The following is a 16,566-nucleotide window of genomic DNA, read 5'->3' on the forward strand; positions in this document are numbered from 1 at the left end:
ACTCATTCATTCAATGAAACAGACTGCACATGATCATTTAATGAAGGTACTCTTAACGCAATGATTCAACCAAACAAATTGCACACATTTAGTTCATGAAGCAAACTGCATTTGTCAATTCAATGAATACAGCTACTCATTCATTCAATGTCACAAGCTTCACACATTGTCTCAATCAAACTGCGCACATTCACTCCATGAACCTTACTGCACGTGTTTAATCAATGAGCAGAGCTTCTCTCATCAGTCAATGATGAACTTAACGCTTTCATTCAATGAAACAAACAGATTTCGTGAATCATTGAATCAAATTCTAATGATGGATTCAATGTAGATTAGATTACATTACAATAGATTACATTAGATTAGAATTGGTTGCATTAGATTACATTACATTAGATTACTTTAGATTAGAGTAGATTACATTAGATTACATTACATTAGATTAGATTACATTAGATTAGATTAGTTTTAGATTAGATTAGATTACATTACATTAGATTACATTACATTCGATTACATTACATTTGATTACATTAGATTACATTATATTAGATAACATTAGATTAGATTCGATTAGATTACATTAGATTAGTTTACAATATATTACATTTGATAGGATTACATTAGATTACATAACATTAGATTACATTACATTAGATTAGATTACATTAGATTACATTACATTTCATTAGATCATATTAGATTAGATTAGATTAGATTAGATTAGATTAGATTACATTCGATTACATTAGATTAGATCACGTTAGATTACATTAGATTAGATTAGATTAGATTAGAATAGATTAGATTAGACTACATTTGATTAGATTATATTACAATAGATTACATTAGATTACATAACATTAGATTAGATTAGTATAGATTACATTAGGTTAGATTAGATTAGATTACATTCGATTAGATTAGATTACATTAGACTCGATTACATTACATTAGATTAGATTAGATTAGATTAGAGTAGCGGTTCTTTCATTCCTTCACAGCCACAAACTAAACGCAATTAATGAACCCACCTGCAAACATTCATTCAATGGGGAACAGTGTAAGTCGTATTCCAATGAATCTAGCTTTTGCCATTTATTCAATGAAATAAACTGCACGCGTTCATGCACTGATAAAAACTGCATGCATTCATTCAATGAAACAGAGTGCACGTGTTAATTCAATGAGTAAAGCTTTTCTTTTTTATTCCCTTTCTCGAGCTTAGCACTTTCATTCAATGAAACCAAAAGCTTCATTGAATCATTGAGTCAAACTGCCATCATTGACTCAATGAATCAAACAGCATTAACTGCATCGAACAAACGTAACTAATTTACTTCGTGAATCAAACTGCACACATTCATTCAATGAAATGCTTTGTATGTCTCAATTAAAAGAGTCGAGCTCCAGCCATTCATTCAATGCCACGAGCAAAACGCATTCATTCAATGGAGCATACTGCACTCATGATACAGACTGCACGTCTTAAATCAATGAGTAGAGCTTCTCTCATTCATTCAATGGGTCAAGCTTAACGCTTTCATTCAATGAAACAAACAGATTTCGTTGAATCATTGAATCAAATTCTAATGATGGATTCAATGTAGATTAGATTACATTAGATTAGATTACATTACAATAGATTACATTAGATTAGAATTGGTTGCATTAGATTACATTACATTAGATTACTTTAGATTAGAGTAGATTACATTAGATTACATTACATTAGATTAGATTACATTAGATTAGATTAGTTTTAGATTAGATTAGATTACATTACATTAGATTACATTACATTTGATTACATTACATTTGATTACATTAGATTACATTATATTAGATAACATTAGATTAGATTCGATTAGATTACATTAGATTAGTTTACAATATATTACATTTGATAGGATTACATTAGATTACATAACATTAGATTACATTACATTAGATTAGATTACATTAGATTACATTACATTTCATTAGATCATATTAGATTAGATTACATTAGATTAGATTAGATTAGATTACATTCGATTACATTAGATTAGATCACGTTAGATTACATTAGATTAGATTAGATTAGATTAGATTAGAATAGATTAGATTAGACTACATTTGATTAGATTATATTACAATAGATTACATTAGATTACATAACATTAGATTAGATTAGTATAGATTACATTAGGTTAGATTAGATTAGATTACATTAGATTAGATTAGATTACATTAGACTCGATTACATTAGATTAGATTAGATTAGATTAGATTAGATTAGAGTAGAGGTCCTTTCATTCCTTCACAGCCACAAACTAAACGCAATTAATGAACCCACCTGCAAACATTCATTCAATGGGGAACAGTGTAAGTCGTATTCCAATGAATCTAGCTTTTGCCATTCATTCAATGAAATAAACTGCACGCGTTCATGCACTGATAAAAACTGCATGCATTCATTCAATGAAACAGAGTGCACGTGTTAATTCAATGAGTAAAGCTTTTCTTTTTTATTCCCTTTCTCGAGCTTAGCACTTTCATTCAATGAAACCAAAAGCTTCATTGAATCATTGAGTCAAACTGCCATCATTGACTCAATGAATCAAACAGCATTAATGGATTCCATCGAACAAACGTAACTAATTTACTTCGTGAATCAAACTGCACACATTCATTCAATGAAATGCTTTGTATGTCTCAATTAAAAGAGTCGAGCTCCAGCCATTCATTCAATGCCACGAGCAAAACGCATTCATTCAATGGAGCATACTGCACTCATGATACAGACTGCACGTCTTAAATCAATGAGTAGAGCTTCTCTCATTCATTCAATGGGTCAAGCTTAACGCTTTCATTCAAAGAAACAAACTGCATTCATTGAAACATTGCATCAAACAACAATCATTGATTCAATGAATCAAACCTTGTTTCAATGGAACAAACCTATCTCCCTTATTTAGTGAACCAAACTGCATATTCATTGTATATTCAATGAAAGAGGCTGCATTTGTCAATTCAATGAGTAGAGCTACTCTCATCCATTGAATGGCACTAGTTTCACGCATTGTCCCTGTCAAACTGCACACGTTTACTAGATGAACCAAACTGCCCGTCTTAATTCAATGAATAGAGCTTCTTTCATTCATTCAATGTGTCAAGCTCACTGCTTTCATTTAATGAAACAAACTGCATTGATTGAATCGTTGAATCAAACTAGAATCATTGATTCAATTAATCAAACCTTATTCCTTGTTTCATTCGAACAAACCTAACTCACTTATTTAGTGAATCCTACTACACTCATTCATTCAATGAAACAGACTGCACATGATCATTTAATGAAGGTACTCTTAACGCAATGATTCAACCAAACAAATTGCACACATTTAGTTCATGAAGCAAACTGCATTTGTCAATTCAATGAATACAGCTACTCATTCATTCAATGTCACAAGCTTCACACATTGTCTCAATCAAACTGCGCACATTCACTCCATGAACCTTACTGCACGTGTTTAATCAATGAGCAGAGCTTCTCTCATCAGTCAATGATGAACTTAACGCTTTCATTCAATGAAACAAACAGATTTCGTGAATCATTGAATCAAATTCTAATGATGGATTCAATGTAGATTAGATTACATTACAATAGATTACATTAGATTAGAATTGGTTGCATTAGATTACATTACATTAGATTACTTTAGATTAGAGTAGATTACATTAGATTACATTACATTAGATTAGATTACATTAGATTAGATTAGTTTTAGATTAGATTAGATTACATTACATTAGATTACATTACATTCGATTACATTACATTTGATTACATTAGATTACATTATATTAGATAACATTAGATTAGATTCGATTAGATTACATTAGATTAGTTTACAATATATTACATTTGATAGGATTACATTAGATTACATAACATTAGATTACATTACATTAGATTAGATTACATTAGATTACATTACATTTCATTAGATCATATTAGATTAGATTACATTAGATTAGATTAGATTAGATTACATTCGATTACATTAGATTAGATCACGTTAGATTACATTAGATTAGATTAGATTAGATTAGATTAGAATAGATTAGATTAGACTACATTTGATTAGATTATATTACAATAGATTACATTAGATTACATAACATTAGATTAGATTAGTATAGATTACATTAGGTTAGATTAGATTAGATTACATTCGATTAGATTAGATTACATTAGATTCGATTACATTACATTAGATTAGATTAGATTAGATTAGAGTAGCGGTTCTTTCATTCCTTCACAGCCACAAACTAAACGCAATTAATGAACCCACCTGCAAACATTCATTCAATGGGGAACAGTGTAAGTCGTATTCCAATGAATCTAGCTTTTGCCATTCATTCAATGAAATAAACTGCACGCGTTCATGCACTGATAAAAACTGCATGCATTCATTCAATGAAACAGAGTGCACGTGTTAATTCAATGAGTAAAGCTTTTCTTTTTTATTCCCTTTCTCGAGCTTAGCACTTTCATTCAATGAAACCAAAAGCTTCATTGAATCATTGAGTCAAACTGCCATCATTGACTCAATGAATCAAACAGCATTAACTGCATCGAACAAACGTAACTAATTTACTTCGTGAATCAAACTGCACACATTCATTCAATGAAATGCTTTGTATGTCTCAATTAAAAGAGTCGAGCTCCAGCCATTCATTCAATGCCACGAGCAAAACGCATTCATTCAATGGAGCATACTGCACTCATGATACAGACTGCACGTCTTAAATCAATGAGTAGAGCTTCTCTCATTCATTCAATGGGTCAAGCTTAACGCTTTCATTCAATGAAACAAACAGATTTCGTTGAATCATTGAATCAAATTCTAATGATGGATTCAATGTAGATTAGATTACATTAGATTAGATTACATTACAATAGATTACATTAGATTAGAATTGGTTGCATTAGATTACATTACATTAGATTACTTTAGATTAGAGTAGATTACATTAGATTACATTACATTAGATTAGATTACATTAGATTAGATTAGTTTTAGATTAGATTAGATTACATTACATTAGATTACATTACATTTGATTACATTACATTTGATTACATTAGATTACATTATATTAGATAACATTAGATTAGATTCGATTAGATTACATTAGATTAGTTTACAATATATTACATTTGATAGGATTACATTAGATTACATAACATTAGATTACATTACATTAGATTAGATTACATTAGATTACATTACATTTCATTAGATCATATTAGATTAGATTACATTAGATTAGATTAGATTAGATTACATTCGATTACATTAGATTAGATCACGTTAGATTACATTAGATTAGATTAGATTAGATTAGATTAGAATAGATTAGATTAGACTACATTTGATTAGATTATATTACAATAGATTACATTAGATTACATAACATTAGATTAGATTAGTATAGATTACATTAGGTTAGATTAGATTAGATTACATTAGATTAGATTAGATTACATTAGACTCGATTACATTAGATTAGAATAGATTAGATTAGATTAGATTAGAGTAGAGGTTCTTTCATTCCTTCACAGCCACAAACTAAACGCAATTAATGAACCCACCTGCAAACATTCATTCAATGGGGAACAGTGTAAGTCGTATTCCAATGAATCTAGCTTTTGCCATTCATTCAATGAAATAAACTGCACGCGTTCATGCACTGATAAAAACTGCATGCATTCATTCAATGAAACAGAGTGCACGTGTTAATTCAATGAGTAAAGCTTTTCTTTTTTATTCCCTTTCTCGAGCTTAGCACTTTCATTCAATGAAACCAAAAGCTTCATTGAATCATTGAGTCAAACTGCCATCATTTACTCAATGAATCAAACAGCATTAATGGATTCCATCGAACAAACGTAACTAATTTATTTCGTGAATCAAACTGCACACATTCATTCAATGAAATGCTTTGTATGTCTCAATTAAAAGAGTCGAGCTCCAGCCATTCATTCAATGCCACGAGCAAAACGCATTCATTCAATGGAGCATACTGCACTCATGATACAGACTGCACGTCTTAAATCAATGAGTAGAGCTTCTCTCATTCATTCAATGGGTCAAGCTTAACGCTTTCATTCAAAGAAACAAACTGCATTCATTGAAACATTGCATCAAACAACAATCATTGATTCAATGAATCAAACCTTGTTTCAATGGAACAAACCTATCTCCCTTATTTAGTGAACCAAACTGCATATTCATTGTATATTCAATGAAAGAGGCTGCATTTGTCAATTCAATGAGTAGAGCTACTCTCATCCATTGAATGGCACTAGTTTCACGCATTGTCCCTGTCAAACTGCACACGTTTACTAGATGAACCAAACTGCCCGTCTTAATTCAATGAATAGAGCTTCTTTCATTCATTCAATGTGTCAAGCTCACTGCTTTCATTTAATGAAACAAACTGCATTGATTGAATCGTTGAATCAAACTAGAATCATTGATTCAATTAATCAAACCTTATTCCTTGTTTCATTCGAACAAACCTAACTCACTTATTTAGTGAATCCTACTACACTCATTCATTCAATGAAACAGACTGCACATGATCATTTAATGAAGGTACTCTTAACGCAATGATTCAACCAAACAAATTGCACACATTTAGTTCATGAAGCAAACTGCATTTGTCAATTCAATGAATACAGCTACTCATTCATTCAATGTCACAAGCTTCACACATTGTCTCAATCAAACTGCGCACATTCACTCCATGAACCTTACTGCACGTGTTTAATCAATGAGCAGAGCTTCTCTCATCAGTCAATGATGAACTTAACGCTTTCATTCAATGAAACAAACAGATTTCGTGAATCATTGAATCAAATTCTAATGATGTATTCAATGTAGATTAGATTACATTACAATAGATTACATTAGATTAGAATTGGTTGCATTAGATTACATTACATTAGATTACTTTAGATTAGAGTAGATTACATTAGATTACATTACATTAGATTAGATTACATTAGATTAGATTAGTTTTAGATTAGATTAGATTACATTACATTAGATTACATTACATTCGATTACATTACATTTGATTACATTAGATTACATTATATTAGATAACATTAGATTAGATTCGATTAGATTACATTAGATTAGTTTACAATATATTACATTTGATAGGATTACATTAGATTACATAACATTAGATTACATTACATTAGATTAGATTACATTAGATTACATTACATTTCATTAGATCATATTAGATTAGATTACATTAGATTAGATTAGATTAGATTACATTCGATTACATTAGATTAGATCACGTTAGATTACATTAGATTAGATTAGATTAGATTAGATTAGAATAGATTAGATTAGACTACATTTGATTAGATTATATTACAATAGATTACATTAGATTACATAACATTAGATTAGATTAGTATAGATTACATTAGGTTAGATTAGATTAGATTACATTCGATTAGATTAGATTACATTAGACTCGATTACATTACATTAGATTAGATTAGATTAGATTAGAGTAGCGGTTCTTTCATTCCTTCACAGCCACAAACTAAACGCAATTAATGAACCCACCTGCAAACATTCATTCAATGGGGAACAGTGTAAGTCGTATTCCAATGAATCTAGCTTTTGCCATTCATTCAATGAAATAAACTGCACGCGTTCATGCACTGATAAAAACTGCATGCATTCATTCAATGAAACAGAGTGCACGTGTTAATTCAATGAGTAAAGCTTTTCTTTTTTATTCCCTTTCTCGAGCTTAGCACTTTCATTCAATGAAACCAAAAGCTTCATTGAATCATTGAGTCAAACTGCCATCATTGACTCAATGAATCAAACAGCATTAACTGCATCGAACAAACGTAACTAATTTACTTCGTGAATCAAACTGCACACATTCATTCAATGAAATGCTTTGTATGTCTCAATTAAAAGAGTCGAGCTCCAGCCATTCATTCAATGCCACGAGCAAAACGCATTCATTCAATGGAGCATACTGCACTCATGATACAGACTGCACGTCTTAAATCAATGAGTAGAGCTTCTCTCATTCATTCAATGGGTCAAGCTTAACGCTTTCATTCAATGAAACAAACAGATTTCGTTGAATCATTGAATCAAATTCTAATGATGGATTCAATGTAGATTAGATTACATTAGATTAGATTACATTACAATAGATTACATTAGATTAGAATTGGTTGCATTAGATTACATTACATTAGATTAGTTTAGATTAGAGTAGATTACATTAGATTACATTACATTAGATTAGATTACATTAGATTAGATTAGTTTTAGATTAGATTAGATTACATTACATTAGATTACATTACATTTGATTACATTACATTTGATTACATTAGATTACATTATATTAGATAACATTAGATTACATTCGATTAGATTACATTAGATTAGTTTACAATATATTACATTTGATAGGATTACATTAGATTACATAACATTAGATTACATTACATTAGATTAGATTACATTAGATTACATTACATTTCATTAGATCATATTAGATTAGATTACATTAGATTAGATTAGATTAGATTACATTCGATTACATTAGATTAGATCACGTTAGATTACATTAGATTAGATTAGATTAGATTAGATTAGAATAGATTAGATTAGACTACATTTGATTAGATTATATTACAATAGATTACATTAGATTACATAACATTAGATTAGATTAGTATAGATTACATTAGGTTAGATTAGATTAGATTACATTAGATTAGATTAGATTACATTAGATTCGATTACATTAGATTAGATTAGATTAGATTAGATTAGATTAGATTAGAGTAGAGGTCCTTTCATTCCTTCACAGCCACAAACTAAACGCAATTAATGAACCCACCTGCAAACATTCATTCAATGGGGAACAGTGTAAGTCGTATTCCAATGAATCTAGCTTTTGCCATTCATTCAATGAAATAAACTGCACGCGTTCATGCACTGATAAAAACTGCATGCATTCATTCAATGAAACAGAGTGCACGTGTTAATTCAATGAGTAAAGCTTTTCTTTTTTATTCCCTTTCTCGAGCTTAGCACTTTCATTCAATGAAACCAAAAGCTTCATTGAATCATTGAGTCAAACTGCCATCATTTACTCAATGAATCAAACAGCATTAATGGATTCCATCGAACAAACGTAACTAATTTACTTCGTGAATCAAACTGCACACATTCATTCAATGAAATGCTTTGTATGTCTCAATTAAAAGAGTCGAGCTCCAGCCATTCATTCAATGCCACGAGCAAAACGCATTCATTCAATGGAGCATACTGCACTCATGATACAGACTGCACGTCTTAAATCAATGAGTAGAGCTTCTCTCATTCATTCAATGGGTCAAGCTTAACGCTTTCATTCAAAGAAACAAACTGCATTCATTGAAACATTGCATCAAACAACAATCATTGATTCAATGAATCAAACCTTGTTTCAATGGAACAAACCTATCTCCCTTATTTAGTGAACCAAACTGCATATTCATTGTATATTCAATGAAAGAGGCTGCATTTGTCAATTCAATGAGTAGAGCTACTCTCATCCATTGAATGGCACTAGTTTCACGCATTGTCCCTGTCAAACTGCACACGTTTACTAGATGAACCAAACTGCCCGTCTTAATTCAATGAATAGAGCTTCTTTCATTCATTCAATGTGTCAAGCTCACTGCTTTCATTTAATGAAACAAACTGCATTGATTGAATCGTTGAATCAAACTAGAATCATTGATTCAATTAATCAAACCTTATTCCTTGTTTCATTCGAACAAACCTAACTCACTTATTTAGTGAATCCTACTACACTCATTCATTCAATGAAACAGACTGCACATGATCATTTAATGAAGGTAGTCTTAACGCAATGATTCAACCAAACAAATTGAACACATTTAGTTCATGAAGCAAACTGCATTTGTCAATTCAATGAATACAGCTACTCATTCATTCAATGTCACAAGCTTCACACATTGTCTCAATCAAACTGCGCACATTCACTCCACGAACCTTACTGCACGTGTTTAATCAATGAGCAGAGCTTCTCTCATCAGTCAATGATGAACTTAACGCTTTCATTCAATGAAACAAACAGATTTCGTGAATCATTGAATCAAATTCTAATGATGGATTCAATGTAGATTAGATTACATTAGATTAGATTACATTACAATAGATTACATTAGATTAGAATTGGTTGCATTAGATTACATTACATTAGATTACTTTAGATTAGAGTAGATTACATTAGATTACATTACATTAGATTAGATTACATTAGATTAGATTAGTTTTAGATTAGATTAGATTACATTACATTTGATTACATTAGATTACATAACATTAGATTAGATTAGTATAGATTACATTAGGTTATATTAGATTAGATTACTTTCGATTAGATTAGATTACATTAGACTCGATTACATTAGATTAGATTAGATTAGATTAGAGTCGAGGATCTTTCATTCCTTCACAGCCACAAACTAAACGCAATTAATGAACCCACCTGCAAACATTCATTCAATGGGGAACAGTGTAAGTCGTATTCCAATGAATCTAGCTTTTGCCATTCATTCAATGAAATAAACTGCACGCGTTCATGCACTGATAAAAACTGCATGCATTCATTAAATGAAACAGAGTGCACGTGTTAATTCAATGAGTAAAGCTTTTCTTTTTTATTCCCTTTCTCGAGCTTAGCACTTTCATTCAATGAAACCAAAAGCTTCATTGAATCATTGAGTCAAACTGCCATCATTGACTCAATGAATCAAACAGCATTAATGGATTCCATCGAACAAACGTAACTAATTTACTTCGTGAATCAAACTGCACACATTCATTCAATGAAATGCTTTGTATGTCTCAATTAAAAGAGTCGAGCTCCAGCCATTCATTCAATGCCACGAGAAAAACGCATTCATTCAATGGAGCATACTGCACTCATGATACAGACTGCACGTCTTAAATCAATGAGTAGAGTTTCTCTCATTCATTCAATGGGTCAAGCTTAACGCTTTCATTCAAAGAAACAAACTGCATTCATTGAAACATTGCATCAAACAACAATCATTGATTCAATGAATCAAACCTTGTTTCAATGGAACAAACCTATCTCCCTTATTTAGTGAACCAAACTGCATATTCATTGCATATTCAATGAAAGAGGCTGCATTTGTCAATTCAATTAGTAGAGCTACTCTCATTCATTGAATGGCACTAGTTTCACGCATTGTCCCTGTCAAACTGCACACGTTTACTAGATGAACCAAACTGCCCGTCTTAATTCAATGAATAGAGCTTCTTTCATTCATTCAATGTGTCAAGCTCACTGCTTTCATTTAATGAAACAAACTGCATTGATTGAATCGTTGAATCAAACTAGAATCATTGATTCAATGAATCAAACCTTATTCCTTGTTTCATTCGAACAAACCTAACTCACTTATTTAGTGAATCCTACTACACTCATTCATTCAATGAAACAGACTGCACATGATCATTTAATGAAGGTACTCTTAACGCAATGATTCAACCAAACAAATTGCACACATTTAGTTCATGAAGCAAACTGCATTTGTCAATTCAATGAATACAGCTACTCATTCATTCAATGTCACAAGCTTCACACATTGTCTCAATCAAACTGCGCACATTCACTCCATGAACCTTACTGCACGTGTTTAATCAATGAGCAGAGCTTCTCTCATCAGTCAATGATGAACTTAACGCTTTCATTCAATGAAACAAACAGATTTCGTGAATCATTGAATCAAATTCTAATGATGGATTCAATGTAGATTAGATTACATTACAATAGATTACATTAGATTAGAATTGGTTGCATTAGATTACATTACATTAGATTACTTTAGATTAGAGTAGATTACATTAGATTACATTACATTAGATTAGATTACATTAGATTAGATTAGTTTTAGATTAGATTAGATTACATTACATTAGATTACATTACATTCGATTACATTACATTTGATTACATTAGATTACATTATATTAGATAACATTAGATTAGATTCGATTAGATTACATTAGATTAGTTTACAATATATTACATTTGATAGGATTACATTAGATTACATAACATTAGATTACATTACATTAGATTAGATTACATTAGATTACATTACATTTCATTAGATCATATTAGATTAGATTACATTAGATTAGATTAGATTAGATTACATTCGATTACATTAGATTAGATCACGTTAGATTACATTAGATTAGATTAGATTAGATTAGATTAGAATAGATTAGATTAGACTACATTTGATTAGATTATATTACAATAGATTACATTAGATTACATAACATTAGATTAGATTAGTATAGATTACATTAGGTTAGATTAGATTAGATTACATTCGATTAGATTAGATTACATTAGACTCGATTACATTAGATTAGATTAGATTAGATTAGATTAGAGTAGCGGTTCTTTCATTCCTTCACAGCCACAAACTAAACGCAATTAATGAACCCACCTGCAAACATTCATTCAATGGGGAACAGTGTAAGTCGTATTCCAATGAATCTAGCTTTTGCCATTCATTCAATGAAATAAACTGCACGCGTTCATGCACTGATAAAAACTGCATGCATTCATTCAATGAAACAGAGTGCACGTGTTAATTCAATGAGTAAAGCTTTTCTTTTTTATTCCCTTTCTCGAGCTTAGCACTTTCATTCAATGAAACCAAAAGCTTCATTGAATCATTGAGTCAAACTGCCATCATTGACTCAATGAATCAAACAGCATTAACTGCATCGAACAAACGTAACTAATTTACTTCGTGAATCAAACTGCACACATTCATTCAATGAAATGCTTTGTATGTCTCAATTAAAAGAGTCGAGCTCCAGCCATTCATTCAATGCCACGAGCAAAACGCATTCATTCAATGGAGCATACTGCACTCATGATACAGACTGCACGTCTTAAATCAATGAGTAGAGCTTCTCTCATTCATTCAATGGGTCAAGCTTAACGCTTTCATTCAATGAAACAAACAGATTTCGTTGAATCATTGAATCAAATTCTAATGATGGATTCAATGTAGATTAGATTACATTAGATTAGATTACATTACAATAGATTACATTAGATTAGAATTGGTTGCATTAGATTACATTACATTAGATTACTTTAGATTAGAGTAGATTACATTAGATTACATTACATTAGATTAGATTACATTAGATTAGATTAGTTTTAGATTAGATTAGATTACATTACATTAGATTACATTACATTTGATTACATTACATTTGATTACATTAGATTACATTATATTAGATAACATTAGATTAGATTCGATTAGATTACATTAGATTAGTTTACAATATATTACATTTGATAGGATTACATTAGATTACATAACATTAGATTACATTACATTAGATTAGATTACATTAGATTACATTACATTTCATTAGATCATATTAGATTAGATTACATTAGATTAGATTAGATTAGATTACATTCGATTACATTAGATTAGATCACGTTAGATTACATTAGATTAGATTAGATTAGATTAGATTAGAATAGATTAGATTAGACTACATTTGATTAGATTATATTACAATAGATTACATTAGATTACATAACATTAGATTAGATTAGTATAGATTACATTAGGTTAGATTAGATTAGATTACATTAGATTAGATTAGATTACATTAGATTCGATTACATTAGATTAGATTAGATTAGATTAGATTAGATTAGAGTAGAGGTCCTTTCATTCCTTCACAGCCACAAACTAAACGCAATTAATGAACCCACCTGCAAACATTCATTCAATGGGGAACAGTGTAAGTCGTATTCCAATGAATCTAGCTTTTGCCATTCATTCAATGAAATAAACTGCACGCGTTCATGCACTGATAAAAACTGCATGCATTCATTCAATGAAACAGAGTGCACGTGTTAATTCAATGAGTAAAGCTTTTCTTTTTTATTCCCTTTCTCGAGCTTAGCACTTTCATTCAATGAAACCAAAAGCTTCATTGAATCATTGAGTCAAACTGCCATCATTTACTCAATGAATCAAACAGCATTAATGGATTCCATCGAACAAACGTAACTAATTTACTTCGTGAATCAAACTGCACACATTCATTCAATGAAATGCTTTGTATGTCTCAATTAAAAGAGTCGAGCTCCAGCCATTCATTCAATGCCACGAGCAAAACGCATTCATTCAATGGAGCATACTGCACTCATGATACAGACTGCACGTCTTAAATCAATGAGTAGAGCTTCTCTCATTCATTCAATGGGTCAAGCTTAACGCTTTCATTCAAAGAAACAAACTGCATTCATTGAAACATTGCATCAAACAACAATCATTGATTCAATGAATCAAACCTTGTTTCAATGGAACAAACCTATCTCCCTTATTTAGTGAACCAAACTGCATATTCATTGTATATTCAATGAAAGAGGCTGCATTTGTCAATTCAATGAGTAGAGCTACTCTCATCCATTGAATGGCACTAGTTTCACGCATTGTCCCTGTCAAACTGCACACGTTTACTAGATGAACCAAACTGCCCGTCTTAATTCAATGAATAGAGCTTCTTTCATTCATTCAATGTGTCAAGCTCACTGCTTTCATTTAATGAAACAAACTGCATTGATTGAATCGTTGAATCAAACTAGAATCATTGATTCAATTAATCAAACCTTATTCCTTGTTTCATTCGAACAAACCTAACTCACTTATTTAGTGAATCCTACTACACTCATTCATTCAATGAAACAGACTGCACATGATCATTTAATGAAGGTAGTCTTAACGCAATGATTCAACCAAACAAATTGAACACATTTAGTTCATGAAGCAAACTGCATTTGTCAATTCAATGAATACAGCTACTCATTCATTCAATGTCACAAGCTTCACACATTGTCTCAATCAAACTGCGCACATTCACTCCACGAACCTTACTGCACGTGTTTAATCAATGAGCAGAGCTTCTCTCATCAGTCAATGATGAACTTAACGCTTTCATTCAATGAAACAAACAGATTTCGTGAATCATTGAATCAAATTCTAATGATGGATTCAATGTAGATTAGATTACATTAGATTAGATTACATTACAATAGATTACATTAGATTAGAATTGGTTGCATTAGATTACATTACATTAGATTACTTTAGATTAGAGTAGATTACATTAGATTACATTACATTAGATTAGATTACATTAGATTAGATTAGTTTTAGATTAGATTAGATTACATTACATTTGATTACATTAGATTACATAACATTAGATTAGATTAGTATAGATTACATTAGGTTATATTAGATTAGATTACTTTCGATTAGATTAGATTACATTAGACTCGATTACATTAGATTAGATTAGATTAGATTAGAGTCGAGGATCTTTCATTCCTTCACAGCCACAAACTAAACGCAATTAATGAACCCACCTGCAAACATTCATTCAATGGGGAACAGTGTAAGTCGTATTCCAATGAATCTAGCTTTTGCCATTCATTCAATGAAATAAACTGCACGCGTTCATGCACTGATAAAAACTGCATGCATTCATTAAATGAAACAGAGTGCACGTGTTAATTCAATGAGTAAAGCTTTTCTTTTTTATTCCCTTTCTCGAGCTTAGCACTTTCATTCAATGAAACCAAAAGCTTCATTGAATCATTGAGTCAAACTGCCATCATTGACTCAATGAATCAAACAGCATTAATGGATTCCATCGAACAAACGTAACTAATTTACTTCGTGAATCAAACTGCACACATTCATTCAATGAAATGCTTTGTATGTCTCAATTAAAAGAGTCGAGCTCCAGCCATTCATTCAATGCCACGAGCAAAACGCATTCATTCAATGGAGCATACTGCACTCATGATACAGACTGCACGTCTTAAATCAATGAGTAGAGTTTCTCTCATTCATTCAATGGGTCAAGCTTAACGCTTTCATTCAAAGAAACAAACTGCATTCATTGAAACATTGCATCAAACAACAATCATTGATTCAATGAATCAAACCTTGTTTCAATGGAACAAACCTATCTCCCTTATTTAGTGAACCAAACTGCATATTCATTGCATATTCAATGAAAGAGGCTGCATTTGTCAATTCAATTAGTAGAGCTACTCTCATTCATTGAATGGCACTAGTTTCACGCATTGTCCCTGTCAAACTGCACACGTTTACTAGATGAACCAAACTGCCCGTCTTAATTCAATGAATAGAGCTTCTTTCATTCATTCAATGTGTCAAGCTCACTGCTTTCATTTAATGAAACAAACTGCATTGATTGAATCGTTGAATCAAACTAGAATCATTGATTCAATTAATCAAACCTTATTCCTTGTTTCATTCAAACAAACCTAACTCACTTATTTAGTGAATCCTACTACACTCATTCATTCAATGAA

The sequence above is a fragment of the Chiloscyllium punctatum genome, chromosome 50 (genome assembly GCF_047496795.1).
Source record: "Chiloscyllium punctatum isolate Juve2018m chromosome 50, sChiPun1.3, whole genome shotgun sequence".
NCBI lineage: Eukaryota > Metazoa > Chordata > Chondrichthyes > Orectolobiformes > Hemiscylliidae > Chiloscyllium > Chiloscyllium punctatum.